This window comes from Gossypium hirsutum, chromosome A05, assembly GCF_007990345.1.
Source record: "Gossypium hirsutum isolate 1008001.06 chromosome A05, Gossypium_hirsutum_v2.1, whole genome shotgun sequence".
Taxonomy (NCBI): domain Eukaryota; kingdom Viridiplantae; phylum Streptophyta; class Magnoliopsida; order Malvales; family Malvaceae; genus Gossypium; species Gossypium hirsutum.
Window position 1 is genome coordinate 42,666,822 of NC_053428.1, and position 16,144 is coordinate 42,682,965.

The 16,144-nt window shown below is 32.9% G+C and overlaps 1 pseudogene; it reads left to right on the forward strand.

Annotated features, from left to right (window-relative positions):
• The first annotated feature begins 360 nt into the window (after window positions 1-360).
• Window positions 361-10,636, forward strand: LOC107961510 (uncharacterized; annotated as a pseudogene).
• The last annotated feature ends 5,508 nt before the right edge of the window (window positions 10,637-16,144 follow it).

Consider the following 16,144-nt stretch of genomic DNA (forward strand, 5'->3'; position numbering starts at 1 on the left):
ATTGTTATTCCTAGAAAATAGAATTTATACTTAGAAAACAAATTCTCACTATTTTTTTGGTAGACTAATAATATTGAAAACTTATATGAATTGTTGTGTTTATAGCTATATCAATATCATCTATTTACAGGGAGAGATGGGAGAATATTGATTGAATTAGTAAAAAACAAATAATCTTTATTTAATAGAAAAAATAATATTCTAATTTAGAGATATTTATTTAATAAAATTTCAAACGTTGAATATATATATTTAGGGATATTTCAAAGAACTACGTGTTGAAATATGTATAGAATATAATTTTGTATGCCAAAATTATATGAAAAATGAAAAAGCACAATGTAACCATCTTCAAATCCCTCCAATTTAGGCATCAACCAATAAAATGTTTTATTGACAATTAATATAAAGCCTCTTGTCTCCAAACCAACCCATTTCATCTTTATCAACAAATTGCTGCCATAATATATAAAAAATAAATAAGTGAATCAAACCTGCAGGAACCTCCCACAAAGATGCTTCTGAATGATAAATACATTACAAAACTTGGGTAAATGATAAAATACCATATTATCAGCTGTATCATAAGTCATCAATTTTAGCGGTCCACCATAATTTTTTGGCACTTCACAATTTTGTCATGACTTTCGTAGTGAAAGACTGATGTTTTAAATTGCTCATTGCTAAGATCTCTATATATTGCTTTTCCCACTTGAATTTTTCTACACTAAAACATCAAATAGAAGTGAATTAAAGAAGATAAAAATGAAGAAGCAAGTAATTTGTTCGACTGTCTTTCCTCTTCTTTGCATTCTTCTTCTTTTTCTTAGTGTTGAAGCTCAGACGTGCAGCCCTAGTGGCAAGATCAAAGGGAAAACCCCTCCACCTGGGCAATGCAACCAGGAAAATGATTCTGATTGTTGCAAGGATGGCAAGTGGTACACAACATACAAATGTTCACCCCCTCTATCAAGCAAAAACGAAAGCAACACTGACGCTTAACAGCTTTGAGCGAGATGGAGACGGTGGTGCACCATCTGAATGTGACAACCAGTACCACTCCGATGATGACCCTGTGGTGGCACTTTCTACAGGGTGGTATAACAATGGGAAGAGGTGTTTGAAGTATATCAACATCCATGGCAACGGAAAATCTGTGAGGGCTAAAGTTGTGGATGAATGTGGTTCTACTATGGGATGCGATTCGGACCATGATTATCAACCTCCTTGCCCTAACAACATTGTTGATGCCTCGAAAGAAGTTTGGAAGGCTCTTGGAGTGCTTGAGAATGACTGGGGTGAGATGGATATTTACTGGTCTGATACTGATTAATCACTTTATCTATATTTATATTTATAATATATGTATTAGACTAAAGATTTCTTGTGCGCCTTAGTTAACATTTATATTACTATTAATGTAAAATTTATATATATATTATGTATTTTGAGCCGTAAATTATGTTTTAAATCTTCATTATTTGCTCTATCCTTCTTACTTGGAGAAATTTTTAATTAATTCTCGAAATCAGATGAGTGTTGGATTTGGTACGCGTTCGATATGGGTATAATCAAGTCACTTGTGCGCACAAGTTATTCGAAAGAAATTTGAAATCGATTCAAGCAGTTTCAAGCCAAGCCCAAACTTGATTGAGCTTTTAGTATTATTATTATTATTACATTTTTAATATTAGATTACTTTTCTTCCTACTTTGTATAGATCATGAGAACAAACAAAAGAGATAATATACAGATGTTGAGGTTGAACTCTAAATAAACTAAAACACACAATTAATCTATGTATGGTCTCTCCTTTCCTTCTTCGGCGGCCAAATTTGGCATGTTCTAAAGTTTTAAAATTAATTTTAAAACTTGATCATTAAAGTGGCCGTAGTATGGTGGTCAGTATTCCCGCCTGTCATGCGAGTGACCCGAGTTCAATCCCCAGCAACGGGGTTTTAAGAAGAGTTTTTGTTTTGTCAAACTTAAATGAAAAGTTAACTTCCCTAAACGTATATTTGGAGCCTTTTTGGAACAGTGAAAGCAGTTTCAGCTTAATTCAGAGTTTTACTTTTAAAACTTCATTTCATGTTTTCAACTGTTTCAATTAACTTCAATGACTGGTGTTAATTAAGCAAGAAAATGAGAGAAATTTGATAGAAAAGATGAACGAAATCACTAGAAAATCCTTAAATTAAAAAATGGTCCCCAAACTATAACGCTTTTTCAATTTATGTACTTAAAACTTTTCTTTTTTTGTCTGAAGTGCTATTTGAACTTTCATTATGTTAACACTATCGTTCCTTCCATGAATTGCCATTTAAAATAATTGTCTGAGTCAACCAGAGCTTGACACGTAATCAAAAAATAAATGTTTAAAACTCGGACTATGAAATTTTGGGTTCAAAATGTTCAAAAAGTTTTTTGAATTTTTGATTGAAATTGATATTTTAATTTTCGTAAAGTGAAACCAAGACTCTGGCACCGATTCAAGTAAGAAACTTCGAACTTTAGATACGCTTTAGATACTTTTAAATTAGTTTCTTTAGTAAAATTGTTTACCTCTAGAGACGGTAGCAACTTAAACATTCTCTAAACTCTGATAAAACTCTAGATTTAGGATTTTTCATTAAACCTAAGCTAATTCATAAAACTTTAAAATTGTCGATAAGATAATAAGTACGCTAGGTGCATGATGTCATGGTACTCATGCATGAGGAGCAAAAATAATTCCACTTTTGTACAAAATAGATTCAAACTTGAAAACTAAGGATAACCTAAGGTCTTACCACTGAACCAACAACCTCATTCTTGTTAATAATTAAACAAACATTATAGGTAAATTAGGTGTGACTAGCTAGATATATGGATAAAAATAACCAAAATTTAAGTAGAAGGAAACATATACAAGATCTCAAGCACACATCTAGAACACTTAACCATTGAGGCAGGTTGATTTACTTTACACAACAAACAATTCAAATATTAAGAAACTTGGGGCGTTACAGTTTGTTTTTTTTTTTAATTTTAAAGACAACATATTTTAATGTTTATATTATAGTATTGTATAGTATTATAAATTTAATTTTTATAAGATATAAATTTTATAATATACTATAGAACTAAAAATTGAGATAGGTTTGGCTCAATTGTCTTAACTCTTCGATAATTTATATGAGTTAAATTTTTTACCCAAATCTAATTTTCATGCTTAATATTTTTATATGCAAATTTAAAAATTATGGACAAAATTTCAAATTTTGGTCTAACATATCTTCTTCCGGTGAATTAAAATAATATTATATGTTTCTCTTTACCATCACAAGAGTATAAGTGCCAAGTGATTGAGACAAAAGATTATCATGCCAACAAATTTGCAACTTTCATGGAATGGTGTGATTTTTCTGGTGTTTACGAGCCACGCAAGAGAATCCGAAAATGATTAAGGATAAGGAAGAAGATACGACTCTCAAGAGGCTCTAGTCATGCACTAAACAAAAGACCTGTTCGAGTGTCAAGGACACCGTTTAAACACCATTTCAATGGTGTTATTGACCGCCTGCGGCGATTGAACAAGGATTTGTAAATAATTAGATCTTTTGAGCATGGATTCCATTTATTTCCTACATTTAGATTTGGATTTTAAATTGTATTAGTTTAATTTTAGACTTGGTAGGTCAGATTTTTGATGATTGAGATGAAAATTGATGATTTTGTCATGATTTTAGGGATTAGTTCAGTGAAATTGCGATACCAAATTGGGTATATCGTGACTTCCTGGACAGTTTTGAAAGGGACCAAAAATCTTCAGTTTTATCACAATATCCACCTCCTGATATCGTGATACCCTTGAAATTTCAAAAGTAAAATTTTTTGCTTTACACAGTGGTATTGCGACACCGAAGGCAAACTCGAAGATGAGGGGTCCAAAAATGGGATATCATGATATGCAAGTTGGGTCACACGATACCCGGTTCCACATATCGCAACCCGTGCGTTTTGGAGGCTTAAAGCCTCTAAATACTCCAAAACTCTCAAACCTTCTCTTATTTCCCCAGAACATTCATTCTAAACCCTTAAAAATTCTTCCCCCTATCAATTTCTCTCAATCTCCTCTTCAAGTTTCCTTCATGTAACATCCCAAATTTAGCTCAACAAAAATGTAGAAATATAACAAAAATAAGGAATTGACTCAATGGTTAGTTATTTGGAGGTCCCAAGTTCAAGCTCAACTCTTACAAAATAAATTAATTTTTGCAAATTCTCTTCTTCTTCTTTTTTTATGTGTTGTCATCCAAGCCTAGTAAACCTAGGTATAAATATAATTTATTTATCAAAATAATCATCCTTTGAATCCTTTTTTCTTCTACCTTAGCTGTCCCTAAGCCCATCTCCCTCTCTTTATCTTTATTTTTTTCTTTTCCCTTTTTCCTCCATTGTTGCCATTGCCTAAACCTCCCTTTTTACCATCTTTTTCTTCTTCTTTTTGTATCAAGATTGTGCACCATCTCCTTTATTATTCTGCTTCAATTTTTCCCCAAATAAATCAGCCCTAAATCTGAAATATTGAACTCCAAAACTGATCCCAAATATTGCCAAGAAGGTGTCATTGTTGTTTCTCTCAACTAGCTTGGGTAAATCTCTTTTCTCTTCAATTTCTTGGTTAATCTTGTCAATTAAAAACCAAAATTTCCAGATCTAGAATTTGGGAGATTTTAAAAATTTTTAAAGGTATTTTTCCAGATTTTAATGAGGTCTCAAACCATTTTAAAATTTGGCCCTAATTTCGACTACCATGGTTGGTGATGCATGCACATATGTGTAGAATAGGGGGTTGTTTTGTTTCTTGAATCTTTCCAATTTAATTCTAGCTATAATTTGAGTTCTTGAACCCTCTAATCAGCTATTAAACCCATGCCATCTAGGGAAAACCGTTCTTGATTGTTTGGGCATTCGAAACTCACAAATCGGGAAGCGTAACTGCAATTAAGCATATAATTAATTATTGTTTTAACATAGTTGTAGGGTAAATGTTATGGACTGATTAAATGAAGGAATTTAATCATTATTAGCTTCTTATTTTCCAGTATATTATTAAATTAGGTGTTGATCCAAACACCCCAAATCAACCGTAAAGCCAAAGAACGATCATACGTACGGTTCGCATCGATACGTGGTAAGGAATCAAACTAGTTTGAATTCGTAAAATAGCTATTAATTCCACAATTTGTTTGAACCTATAAGTGGGTAATTGGGAGTTTGTTAAATGATAAATTGATTGAATTTATACTAAATTTTGGTTTAAGATTGTATAAAGTTTTATTAAGGAAAAATAGAAGATTCACTAGGGTGTTGCGAGAAAGCAAAAAATAAGGTGCGGGTCCTAAACTTGTAAAATTTATTTGATAATGATAAATATCATATTATATTTGATAAATTAGCTTACTGATTGGTTTGGCTTAACAGCCAAAATTTTAGTTTTTTTAGTGGTCAACCCAAGTGCGTTTCGAGCCTTAAAAGATTGTTGTGTTGACAAAATTGCTAGTTAATTTGACTATATAAATGTGTAATTGAGATTGTTATGCATAATTATATTATGTGATATAAGAATGTTTGATTGAATTGTATGAAATGTTGAGATATTAGGTTTATGCATGATTTAAATGCATAGAATATTACTATGATATACATACGTAAGGTTGCTATTGGTGCACAATGAAATTCGTAAAGTATGTGAACTAAACGATATTCATAGAGACCATCTTAATGGTAATTTGAAAATTGGAACTGAAAGTATGTAATTATTGTGGACATGTTGAACATGACAGATAAATGTAAAAATTTTTGAAATATGATTATTTATGAATTTGTATGACATATTGCAAGTGCATTGGGATGGTATTTTTTGGTTGATAGAGGAGTTTCGTGGAGTACCGGCAGCATAGTTAGTCCGCATATATTTGTTGTCAGTGCATTGTGTTTGGAGTATCAGGGGATAGGTGATTATATCACATTATTTATTTGGCAGTTTCACTGCATTATTGATTATTGGTGGTTTTACCAAATCGAGCTTTACTCACATACGTTGGAATTTGGCAGACGAGTTTTGGGGAACTCGTGGTGTGTAGCGGATGGTATGGGTAGGATCTCACATGTGCATTTTTCACAATCATGTGCATATGGAATTAGTATTGATAATTTTTTATTGTGCTATTGGTACCTTTACGAAAATGCTTGTATGAATGCTTAATACTTGCTTGTTTAGTCTCACACTGAGCTTGTTAAGCTCACCTCATTACCTCAACTTCTTAGGTAACGATTGAACTTAGGATTAGAACTGGCATGCGGACGTACGGTGGACCTCAGACTTTACTTCGTCATATTATTTTAATTTAATTATATTTTAGGTTTATTTTATTATTATTATTTGGTTTTGGATTGTAAAGTTTCTTTAAACCGTGGTTTAGGACTATTTGATATTTTGAGATTTTTCAGGCATACATGACATGCATTTTTGGTATAGATACACAGTTTTTTATAAATATGTTGAAATGAACTGTACATGATATATGGCTAAATTAATAATTTGACTAGTAATGGTACATTTCCCCTTCTAAGAAGATAACAAAATGATTTTTTCGAAGGCAACTCTAATAGTCTGATTTTTTTTTTCTAAATTTACTTAATTCACTAATTCAACCTAAACATGGTTGGACTAAGTAAATGATGTTTTTCCAAAGCTGACAATAGAAACCACGGTGTTATAAAAGGGAGTACTTGAAGGTTTTTAACTATCATTGGGGTAGGTTCGACACTAAGGTATCCAATGTGGCCTTCTCGATTCGACCATAATGTTTAGGTCGGGTTGAGGAGGTTACACTTCGATTCATTGATCGATTTCTTTTCTTTTACTTTACTTTTGTTAGTTTTCTTCTTTTGCAAGTATCACACCATTTTGGCTTAGGGAACATGACACTTCTTGATTCAATCCATTCGACTACAACAATCAATACGGTTTAAGTTTTCTTTTCCTTTATTTATTATTACTGTCTTTCTTCTTTCCATTTTAAAGTTTTTAATTTACGTATTGATTGCTTTCAATTGGATATTGAGTTTATTTTTATTGAATTTAAGTGCAAAAATTAAAAGAATGCCCTCGCGAATGCGTAAATGATCTTGTTCCCACACCGCCTCAATTTCGTCGTCGAAATACGACAGTGTTAAATTTGCACAACAAGAGGCCACAGATTTTTATTAGGTTAAATTGACTTGGGTCAAACAGATTCGAGTTAAACAGTTGAGTAATGAGTCTCTAGTTTAACGGCTGCAGCAAATTAGTTCAAGTGAAACTTCATATTTTAGCTTGAATAATGAAAAAGTTCTGTACTTTAGGGGTCGGATTTGTGTGCCTAATGATAAGGAGTTCAGGCAACCGATCCTACATGAGGCACATAGTAGCCCTTATGCTATGTATCTTGGCAGAAATAAAATGTATCGAGACCTCCGAGAACTCTATTGGTGGCCTTGGCTAAAATGGGAAGTGGTTGCTTTTGTGTCCCATTGTCTGACGTGCCAAAAGGTTAAGGCCAAACATCAGTTACTCTCAGGTCTGCTTCAGCTGATTAAGATCCTCAGTGGAAGTGAGAGCATGTAGCTATGGATTTTGTTAGTGAGTTGCCTTTAACTCCCACTAAGAAAGATTCGGTTTGGGTCATCATAGACCAGTTGACCAAATATGCTCATTTTGTTCCTATTAGAACAAATTATTCACTGCAAAAGTTAGCTAAGTTGTATATTGCTGAAATTTTGAGACTGCACGAGATTCCAGTCTTAATTATCTCTGATAGAGATCCGTGTTTCATATCTCTGTTCTAGAAGAAACTTCATATGTCTTTAGGCACCCAACTTGATTTTAGTATTGTCTATCATCCTCAGACCGACAGACAATTTAAGCAAGTCATTTCAGATTCTAGAGGATATACTTTGGGGTAGTTGAGCAGATTACCTACCGTTGGATGAGTTCGCATACAACAACAGCTTCCAATCTAGTATTCAGATGGCACCCAACAACATCCTCAGACCAACGGACAGTCTGGGTGAGTCATTCAAATTCTAGAGGATATACTTCAGGGTTGTGTAATAGACTTTCGGGGTAGTTGGGAAGATTACCTACCATTGACTGAGTTTATGTACAATAACAACTTCCAGTCTAGTATTCATATGGCACCCTATGAGGTTTTGTATGGTTGTAGGTGTCATACTCTGCTGTGTTGGACTAAGTTAAGTGAACGTCAAGTTTTGGGCCCCTAGCTAGTTTCTGAAATTGAGAATACTGTCAAGTTGATCCATGACTGTCTTAAAGCCACTTCATCGACAGAAATCTTATGCCAATTTAAAGAGAAAGGACATTGAGTTTTCTGTATGAGATCAGATGTTCCTGAAAGTGCCACCGTGGAAAAAGGTTCTCCGATTTGGATGCAAGGGCAAGCTGAGCCCAAGGTTCACTGGTTAAGCCTCTGCATTCTTTTTGGTCCTGTGTTCGAGACGAAATATGACGGTGTTAAATTTGCACAGCAAGAGGTCGCTGATTTTTATCAAACAATTCAGGGACGTACGTTCATCCCTGAACATGATTTTGATCCAGCTTCCTCGTTTAATGATGAGTTATAGGACGATGTACACTTTCATCACCGGGACAATTTTTGCTTGCTTCCCAAGCAAGTGTCCATTGTACATGTAGTGCTAGAGTTTTACTCCAATTAAAAAATTGGTACGCATGACTGAGTATACGTCAGGCATGCTAACATTGATATTTTCCCTGCCACCATTTGTGAGTACTATGGTGTACCGTGCTATGAAAGAGACAACCTATTGTCTCTTGACTTGAACAATTTCACAAATGTTGACACGGATGCCATTCTTAGAGAATTTCATCCTACTAAAAAGCCTTAAAATAAAAAACGGTCCCCAAACTATAGCGCTCTTTCAATTTATGTACTTAAAACTTTTCCTTTTTTGTTAGAAGTGCTACTTGAACTTTCATTATGTTAACACTATTGGTCCTTCTGTGAATTGTCATTTGAAATAATTATCTGAGTCAACAAGAGCCTTACGATAATGTTTAAGTATGTAATTTTTTTTACAAAAAAAGTATTTTATTTTTATTTAACATTTTAAAATGATTTTATTTTAATTTTAAAGAAAATATATTTTAATGTTTATACTATAGTATTGTATAGTATTATAAATTAAATTTTTATATAAATAAATTATATAATATATTATAGAACTAAAAATTGAATTGGGTTTATCGTCCATAAATTATTGAGTTAAATTTTTTACCCAAATCTAATTTTGGTGCTTAATATTTTTATATGCACATTTCCAAATTACGGACAAAATTTCAAATTTTGGTCTGCCAATTAAAACAATATTATATGCTGCTGCTTTAATTAGGAAAGTTAATTTGTCAAGGTTTATATACTTATTGCTCCTCCTTTGGATCTTTCACCTTGGTTCTTTCCTGTGAACGGAATTTAAGACAGAAATTGTAACACTACTATTGGGACTGGATATCAGGAATATGATTTTTATATGTGTATATATTTAAAGATATTTTAAAGAAGCATACGATGTAATGTATGTACAGAAAATAATTTTCATTACAAAAATTTTATGGAAAATGGTAAGCTAAGTGTAACCATCTTCAAATCCATCCAATTTAGGCATCAGCCAGTAAAATGATTTGTTGACAAGTATAATCTAAAGCCCCTTCGATCTTCATCAACAAATAGCTGCCATAAGATATTTAAATAAACTAAAAGTGAACCAACCCTGCAGGAACCTCCCACATAGATGCTTCTGAATGATAAATATATGACAAAATTTTGGTAAATGATAAAATATAATTTTATCAGCTTACTGGTAAGTCTTCAGTCCATCATAAATTTTCATAGTGAAAGACCAATATTTTAAATTACTCATTGCTAAGATCTCGATATATTGCTTTTCCCACTTGAAGTTTTCTGCACTAAAACATCAAAACAGAAGTGACTTAAAGAAGATAAAAATGATGAAGCAAGTAATTTGTTCGACTGTCTTTCCTCTCCTTTGCATTCTTCTTCTTTTTCTTAGTGTTGAAGCACAGACATGCAGCCCTAGTGGCAAGATCAAAGGGAAAACCCCTCCACCAGGGCAATGCAACCAGGAAAATGATTCTGATTGTTGCAAGGATGGCAAGTGGTACACGACATACAAATGTTCACCCCCTGTATCAAGCCAAATGAAAGCAACACTGACGCTTAACAGCTTTGAGCGAGATGGAGACGGTGGTGCACCATCTGAATGTGACAATCAGTACCACTCCGATGATGTCCCTGTGGTGGCACATTCTACAGGGTGGTATAATAACGGGAAGAGGTGTTTGAATTATATCAACATCCATGGCAATTGAAAATCTGTGAGGGCTAAAGTTGTGGATGAATGTGATTCTACTATGGGATGCGATTCGAACCATGATTATCAGCCCCCTTGCCCTAACAACATTGTTGATGCCTCGAAAGCAGTTTGGAAGGCTCTTGGAGTGCCTGAGAACGACTGGGGCGGGATGGATATCTACTGGTCTGATACTGATTAATCACTTTATCCATATTTATATTTATAATGTATGTACTATACTAAAGATTTCTTGTGCGTCATTGTTAACATTTATGTTACTATTAATGTAAAATTTATATATATATTATGTATTTTGAGCTGTAAATTATGGTTTAAATCTTCATTATTTGCTCTACCCTTACTTCATACTTGGAGAAATTCTTAGTTAATTCTCGAAATCAAATGAGTGTTAGATTTGGTACGCATTTGATAGGGGTATAAACAAGGCACTTGTGCTCGCAAGTTATTCGAAAGAAATTTGAAATCGATTCAAGCGTGAGCAGCTTGAGTTATCAAGTGAGCCATGTTTGAGTACCTTATTACTTGATTTGAGCTGCTTGCGAGCTTGATCGAGCTTTTTATAATAATTCATTTTCAATATTTTTAATATTAAATTACTATGTTGTATACGAAACAGGTTCAAACTCAAGCTTGGATTTGTAAATGCTTTATCTAAGCAAGCTTAAATAGTTTGATTTTACCACAAGCCTAGTCGGAGCTTTTAGAATAGTATTCAACCAAATTGGAGCCATATTTCAAGCAATGAATTTTGAGTAGAGCTCGAGCTTGATGAATCTCAACAATCAAGGAGCATATATATATACATAAATCAATTAGCATATGGGTATAAAGTTCATTGTCTTTGTAACTGTTTCTCTTCCATGTTTTTGTAGGTCATGACTTGTGGGTAATATTCATCAATCTTCTCATCCTATGTAAACTAGGTAACATGTTTCTGGTAAGAGCTAACACTACTAGTTCATGGTTGCCTTGATTTATCAAAAAATTTACCTTACTCGGATTTAGTCACCAGGGCCGGACATAGATATGCTTTTCTTTTTCAAGATTTTCATATATTTGAAAAGTTTTTGGAAGATTATATCTTAGTTATTTTATTCACACATGTACGTTGTATGTAAGATCTTAAAGAAAAACGATCAGTGGAGTTTTTGTTTCACCAACACAGGGTTTTGGGTGAAGGGATTATAGTACTAGATGTTGATGGATCAGCCTGCTTTCAAAAAACACCATGTGTGTCGACGAGCAGTCTCGATGATAATTCAAGAAAGCAACTGAATCAAATATTGAAAACTGCTATGACCATTAACAAAGAATTTTTTTTCTTCCTATTTTATAAAGACGGGGAAGAATCAACTAAGGAGAGAATTTACAAATGTGGAGGTTGAACTCTGAATAAACTAATATTACCAATCAATCTACGTATCTAGTTTGTTACCAGTCAAAGCTCTTCGTCGTACAACTAAAACTACTCTAGATATTGTCCTCCCTTTGCTTCTTTTGTCCCTTTGCGGCCAAATTTGAAAAGTTCCAACAATAAAAATAAATTTAATAGTGACGGCAACTAAGTCGTTGTAGTATAGTGGTAAGTATTCCCGCCTGTCACCCGGGTGACCCGGGTTCGATCCTCGGCAACGGCGATCATGTCTTTTCGTTTTTCAATCTTTCTAGCTTTTGTTAGTGATGCAATCAGATAATCTACTTGCCTAAATGCTTATTTGGAGCCTTTTGGGACAGTAAAAAGCAAGATTGTTAAAGCTGCGGCACTCACGCTTAATTCAGAGTTTTACTTTTAAAATTTTATTTCATGTTTGAACTCTTTCAATTAAGTTTGTTTATGTTAAACTTCAATCACTGGTGTCTATTAAGCAAGCAACCCTATGCTTCAACAACACTTTGCATCAACAGCCTATGCTTCCACCCCTAGATAAAAAACCAAGTCTCCTATATCCTTTAATAAGAATTTTTCATCAAGTGATTTCACCAATACATCAATTTTCCATTGATCATCCCCTGTAATGACTATGGCTTCCACATACACTAGTAGATACGCTTTCTTCCCGTTAGTGTTCTTAATACAGAGAGCAATGTCGGCCGCTGATTGTTTGAACCCCAGTTATCCAACCTACTCTTTAACCTTTTCAAACCATGCCTCTAGGGCTTGCTTGAACCCACAAAAGGCCTTTTTCAGTTTATACACTAATTGATCTCCTCCAACAGTACAATGCTCAGAATCAGGAAGTTGTAACTAACATGTATACCTCTTCTATGAACTCCTTATTCAGAAACGCACTGGGAATATCTAATTGTCTCAACTTTCATTTGTTGGTTAATTCAAAGTGTAAGAATGATCCTCACTATATTGTCTTTAATTTTTGGATTGTCAGTTTCCTTGAAGTTATGTCCAACAATCTAGGACTACCCTTTTGCGACCAGTCTAGCTTTATACCTTGCTGAACCTACATGTCTTTTGACTTTGAACATGCATTTACATCCCACTGGCTTGTGACCCTTTGGAAATTTAAACAAGCTTCATGTATCTTGTTTTATTATTGCATACAATTCAACTTCTACTACATTCTTCCATTAAGGTTGACTAGCAGCTTCAACAAAGTCTCAGGGCTCATCTAGTGAAAGGTTTACAAAACACGCTTAGCACTTATAAATACCAGCCTTTGCACCAATAAGCATAGGATGAATATTCATTATTGTAGGAAGAGGTCTAGGAGATATAGAATTTTGTGCAACGTCAATTGGCTCTTGTAGTGAGCAATTGAGGGGGGATGGATATTTATTAATTGGAGTGATACTAATTAAGCACTTTACCTATATAAATATTTATAATGTCTGTATTAGACTAAAGAATTTTTTGTGCATCTTAGTTAAAGTTTATGTTACTATTCATGTATTTTGAGTCATAATCTTCATTGTTAGCTCTATTCTTACTTCTTATTCGGAGAAATTCTTAGTACTCGAATTTAGATGAGTGTTGTATTTGGTTTGTTTAATAGAGGTGTAAATGATGTACGTGTGCTCGAAAGTTGCTTGAGTTAAATTCAAAAAGAAAATTCAACTTCGATTAAGGCATTGTCGAGCCAAGCTCAAGCTTGAGCAGCTTGAATTATTAAATAAACTAGGTTTCTTTAGGGTTAAGGTACCAAGAGGTCCCTGTATTATAGTGTCTGGATCAACTTAGCCCCTCTATTTTTAAATGAGTTAGTTTGGTGCCTATAGAATTAAAAAGAATCAAATAGGATCAAATTGTACCAAAATTAACAATCATGGTATAAAAAATGTCTTGAATTTTTTTTCTTTTCCAAACAAAAGATTTTATTTACAAGACCATAAAAACTTTAAAAATAACAACTTTGTTAAATAGTGAACAATATCTTTCAAACAGTAAATGTTAAGTCTTTTTCAATTTGACCTTATATTATTCCTTTTAACAGAACATAGACTAAATTAATCCAATTAATAATAGAGGAACAGATTTCATCTTAACTATCTCTCAGTTACACTCACTATTTCTTTAGTCATGATTTGTTTCAATATTGTTAAACCAAGCTCAAGATTGAGTAGCTTGAGTTATCAAGCGAGCTAGGTTTGAGTACCTTAATACTTGTTCTGAACAGCTCGAGAGCTTAATCAAATTTTTAATTGATAATAGTATTTTTAATTTTAGATTACTACTTTACCTTTAATACACTTGAAACTTAAATTTCAATTTTTTTTAGTGAAGTACAAAAAATTTGTATATGGGAATGAGTTTGAATTGAAGCTAAAATATGCAAATCAGGTGAACAAGCTTACTTCAATAGAGCTTAAATAGAGCTTAAGCTTCTAAAATAATATTTGATTGAGCAAGAGTTGAGTTTCGAACAGCAAATGTCAAGTAGAGCTTGCGATTCTCATTATTTGAGTACGGCCCTAGTGTTTCACTCTTATATATTCAATATTTCTTTTTGTTTTTTTCAAGAATTTTAAGGATCCTTATAGGATCGTCATATGGATCAACACAGTCCATAATTATTGTTTGTAATCAAATGGTCAAGTTTCAACTCACTAAATTACAGTTAAACAAGAAAACTCAAATCGTACTTGGAGTATACTATAGGGGTGGTGACAACATTATTGGCGGAAATCTTATTCTGAGACTAGGGTTTGCCACCCTTTGCTATTAACTTGGGTTTGTTAGGCCTCATCATGTATTGGGCTAATTATATGTGCTATCTGATCTTTAAACCAACTTATATTATTTATTCAAACTTGAAAAAAAAAATGTGGTTTATAAAATATTGAATGATTTCATTTTGATCTAGCCTCCTCGTTTAATGATGAGATATAAGACGATGTACACTTTCATCGTCAGGACAATTTTTGCTTGCTTCCCAAGCAAGTTTCTATTGTACATGTAGTGCTAGGGTTTTACTCCAATTAAAAAATTGGTATGCATGACCGAGTATACGGCAAGCATGCTAACATTGATATTTCTCCTGCCACCATTTGTGAGTACTATAGTGTACCGCGCTATGAAAGAGACAATCTATTGTCTCTTGACTTGAACAATTTCACAAATGTTGACACAGATGCCATTCTTAGAGAATTTCATCCTACTAAAAAGGCTTAAAATAAAAAATGGTCCCCAAACTATAGCGCTTTTTCAATTTATGTACTTAAAACTTTTCCTTTTTTTGTTAGAAGTGCTACTTGAACTTTCATTATGTTGACACTATTGGTCCTTTCGTGGATTGTCGTTTGAAATAATTGTCTGAGTCAACAAGAGCCTTACAATGATGTTTAAGTATGGAATTCTTTTTTACAAAAAAAAGTATTTTATTTTTATTTAACGTTTTAAAATGATTTTATTTTAATTTTAAAGAAAATATATTTTAATGTTTATACTATAGTATTGTATAGTATTATAAATTAAATTTTTATATGAAATAAATTATATAATATATTATAGAACTAAAAATTGAATTGGGTTTCTCGTCCATAAATTATTGAGTCAAATTTTTTACCCAAACCTAATTTTGGTGATTAATATTTTTATATGCACATTTCCAAATTACGGACAAAATTTCAAATTTTGGTCTGGCAATTAAAACAATATTATATGCTGCTGCTTTTAACTACGAGAGTTAATTTGTCAAGGTTTATATACTTATTGCTCCTCCTTTGGATCTTTCACCTTGGTTCTTTCCTGTGAACGGAATTTAAGACAGAAATTCTAACACTACTATTGGGACTGGATACCGGGAATATGATTTTTATGTGTATATATTTAAAGATATTTTAAAGAAGTATACGTGTAATATATGTATAGAAAATAATTTTCATTGCAAAAATTTTATGGAAAATGTAAAGCTAAGTGTAACCATCTTCAAATCCATCCAATTTAGGCATCAGCCAGTAAAATGATTTGTTGACAAGTATAATCTAAAGCCCCTTCAATCTTCAGCAACAAATAGCTGCCATAAGATATTTAAGAAAAATAAACTAACAGTGAACCAACCCTGCAGGAACCTCCCACATAGATACTTCTGAATGATACATACATTACAAAATTTGGGTAAATGATAAAATACAATTTTATCAGCTTAATTGTAAGTCTTAGTCCATCATAAATTTTCATAGTGAAAGACCAATATTTTAAATTACTCATTGCTAAGATCTCGATATATTGCTT